Here is a 4,325-nt window from a genome sequence, read left to right as displayed (position 1 = left end):
GGAACCAGTAGAACTCCGTAGTTTAGTGTTAGGAACTTGTGGATTTGTCGCTTTTGTCTCATTTACTTTCAACAAAGCACAGTAAAAAAAGGACATTTATGGACATGAGATAAAGCAAGCCCTCATTATCACTTTGAGTGTGAAATGTTGCCGAGCAATAACAGAGATACAGTAAAAGTTTCACGTGGTCGTAACCTCCACATAACCACGGCAATCTTTTGAAAGCTTCATCTTAATGGGAAGCAGTGCAGCTTAATGGAGGTAATTTGGAACAAGTCGGACAAAGAGTGAACAGAAATATACGAGAAATGGCAGACCAGAAGAGCCCGCAGCAGACCCCAGCAGAATGTTTAACATCACCTAGGAGGCGAACAGAGGCCGGACAAAAGATTAAAGAGAGGCTGCTCGACACCAAATTGCTGTGACTGAGAAAGTCATTTAAACGGCCTAATATGGCAGATTAAAGGCTTTGAAATGACTCAGAGAGTAGTCTGCAACTCAAGGACTAGATTGGGAAGGGCATGTCTGGCATGCAAGGCTTTGGATACTGTATGTGATAAAGGCCATTCACATCCACACTCACACACACACGCACGCACACACACACAAACACACACACACTTCTCCAGACGCTGCGCTTAGTGAATTAGAACCACATTGCGAGTAAAAAGTGCCTCTCTCGGCAGGGCCCTTGCTCGCACGGATGGGGCTCCGCACAAACGTTAAACATGACACGGCGTCCCTGTTGCACTTTGCTGCTGGGCGTACACAGTTGTCTTGAATTTGGAACTGTCCAGGGATCTCACGAATGGCTCCTCCCTTTGGCATTGATGTATGTGTGGGGTGGGGTGATATGTGTGTGTGAGAGTGAGTGAGTGAGTGAGTGAGTGTGTGTGTGTGTGTGTGTGTGTGTGTGTGTGTGTGTGTGTGTGTGTGTGGTGCTGATGGTGTTGTGGAGAGTGATGGCTATTGATATGTCGCACAAGACGACAAGACGAGCTCTACAGTATTAATGTGCACACGAGGAATGACTAATGTCTCATGTAAAGGATGAAAGACTGTCCGTGCACAAACACACACTTGTGCCTGTTGGAACTGCTCAGAAGAAAACCAGTTCAGTCCTGAGGACACGTCTGTCATAGCAGAGACTTTGGCATCAGAGAGACCTTTTGCTGGTTTCTGAAATGAGTAATTAATGTAAACTAATCCAAGGCCATACAAAAAGAAACAACTTTTTTATATCAAAACCAGAACCACATGAACACAGGAGCGTGTGCCACATGGAATCGAAATGGGCAATTTCAACAACGGACAAGCCATGGAAACCTTCCTTGCACTGCATTAGGGCGAACTCAAAAACATGCAAAAACACTACCTGTATCATGTCATGGAGGCTGGACTCATTGGCCTGGCCTGTGCTTCCCAGGGCAGGATGTGGCTCGTCTGGGCGGAGGGCTAAACATTTGTCTCCTGTTTATGTTGCAGTCTTTTTTAAGGCAGTCCTAATGGCTCAGTTGGTCACTGGCCTAATGTCAATTATCATTTTCAATTTGGGTTCCTGGTTTTGTTGCTGCGCTGTAACTTTGGCGTCTCGTTCAAATCAACCTGATGAGAACTGGCAGAGCAGCGAGAGATCATTTATGGAGCTGCACAGTGCTGCATTTAAAAAATTACATCTTAATTAGAGATGGAATATATTGTATTTTCTGTCTGGGCAGGAGACAGTGGTAGCTAAAATATTATTTATCTGTCAGTGTTATAGGGGCAGGATATGTTTTTTTTGCATCCTTTTAACAAGGGAAACCCTTATTACCCTCCTCTTCCTCTGTCTATTTGATATTTTATTTGCTTTCTATACCTGCTTGAACTAAACAAATGGTATTCACAACTTACTTTAACAACACATCTGATGTAGCTAATCAAAAACATTTTAGTCACTGTGAAGATTTGTCTTGTATTGTTGGTTAACTGTGACTGACCATTTATGGGTTGGTCTGTTTGTGTATACTGATATCCTTGATTGCTTTGGTCTGATTAGGATTCATTTTGTGGAGGTTGGATTCTTGTGGACGTGTGCTTGTTGGCTTGTGGACGTGTGCTTGTGATGGTAACTTAAGCCATGTTTAATGATTCTGCAAACCTTGTTTATTTTTGGGAGGCAGTGTTTAACAGATTGGCCGGAGGTGGTTATTGGAACAGCCATATTACTGTTTTATTTTAATCAAAATAGAAATGGAACCATTTCCAGACTACTATGGACTACTAGAGCATGCAACAAAATAGATTTGATAAATCCTGTACAAGTAAAGCGAAATGTGTTAAGGTAAATGTAGCATCTTCACCAGGTTTGGTATTTAGCATCCCAAGAATGGGTCTTGCAGTGACCAAGGCCCACAAAGTGTATTATTGGTGAAACTCACGCTGAATGAAAGCAACGGAGAGCATTTAAAAATACTTCAAAGGTAGAGCCAGTGGCCCTGTTTACATTTGGTTTCCCACTTGGTGAGTGGAGAACAAGAGGACACATCACTGTTTACATAACCAAGATGTACAGCCAGAGATGTTGATTTCTCCTCTCCTACGTCACTTTCACTAGAAGTCTCCTTGTTTGTGATGCATCAGGACATAATAGCATTTACACAACATAAATATGTGGTCAAATGCATCCCAAACCACTTCAGCAAGTGGTTTGAGTGATCGGATGAGAATGCATCTTGGTGGTCTGCAATTATTTATGCACATATTTAGCATTGTCCCCTGTGTTTTAATTGCCCAAGATGCATTACAAACAGGGTCAAGGAACATGTTAAAATCAAGAAGTAATGTATTAAAAAGTGTGTTCAAAATGTCATTAACAACTGAATGAAATGTTCTTACATGAAAACATACGTTTTCACAACATGTTTCTATTGACTTACACCCAAACTGAGTAGAATGTGCATTTTTCCCATGGCAAGTGGACCTCAAACCATGATCCTTTTAAAGAGACGTGCATTAATAGTTTGTGTGTCTACTTGGTATGCCCCCCTGAAGTCAATAGTCTGTGGTCACAGCGTTCAAATGAAAGTGAACAAGAATGACGCAAATTCAAGTATGTCAATTATTTAAAAAAGGCTCAACAGCTCCTGCTTGTCCCAACAACAAAGCCTACAGAAAGAATGTACATGCAACCCATGTAACCATGCAGACAAGGGGACGTGTCCTAAGACCCTCTGCAGATTGTTTTGATGACACTTTTGGTGGGTTGTGGTTTCATGGGCCAAAGATGAATGGTGCATTTCAACATACAAAGTGACACTGTACTTATGGTAGTAGGGATTACTACAGTGATTTATGACACCAAGCTCATAGGCAACAGAACCAAATCCTACCACATCAAGATGTTATAATTTACTCCTGCAATGGCTTATGACTTTTAAAAGCCTTGCATGAATGGTGCTCATGACCTGCTAACAGACAAATGGGTGAGAGGCAACAGAGCACTTCTTCTGTGATCCAACAATGTACTTTATTTGTGCAGAGCATTGTCCCCAACTGACATCAAAGGCCGATCAAATGCACAATTTACACCATGTGACTCAGATGTGTTGCTCAAGGTTTTCCTTTCCAAAAGAATTGAAGTTTGGGTTGTTGGAATAACAAATTAACAAGAAATACCACAGCACAATACACAATTCAAGATTTATTTACACAACCATATGTACAGGAAATATACATGTGACGTGAAGGATAATATTAACAAAAGAGTATATTTACACCAACTGAAAAATAAACACAACCTAAAAGGACTGTAAAAAAGAAAGCAAGAACAGTGCAATGGAAGTATAATTCCACCCCTGCTTCCTACCTAACATTAACTGTGTTCCTAAACCATGTAAAACTCTAAGGTAGCCTAATTATAAGGGGTACATGTAGAACATAGACTGCACACACAGAAACAAACGCACAGACACAAATACACACACAGACGCAAGCACACACGCACACACTCAGAGTCCCCTATTTTGATTGGACATAAATGAAAAACTAATTTAAACTGAAAACAAAGTGCCTTTTGACCTAATATTATGGAATAGCTGAGAACGTGAACTGAACGTACTGAATTACTGCCTGATGAACGTTACTGTGAACTCGTTCATTCTGGTGTCGGTGAACGGCACGCTCTTTTAGTTTAACTTCGTTCAATAGGGTGCCAGATTTCTACAGAGCCTTCCACGCGAAAACCCGGCTAAAACACACCTTAAAAAGGCCTTAATATGGCAGCATGCAGGTCACCATATCTCAAACTATGGGCCGCGGTCCAGAACGTGGACAATGCTGGTCTG

The sequence above is a fragment of the Alosa alosa genome, chromosome 5 (assembly GCF_017589495.1).
Source record: "Alosa alosa isolate M-15738 ecotype Scorff River chromosome 5, AALO_Geno_1.1, whole genome shotgun sequence".
In the NCBI taxonomy this organism is placed as follows: Eukaryota; Metazoa; Chordata; class Actinopteri; order Clupeiformes; family Clupeidae; genus Alosa; species Alosa alosa.
Note: the sequence above shows the minus strand (reverse complement) of the source record.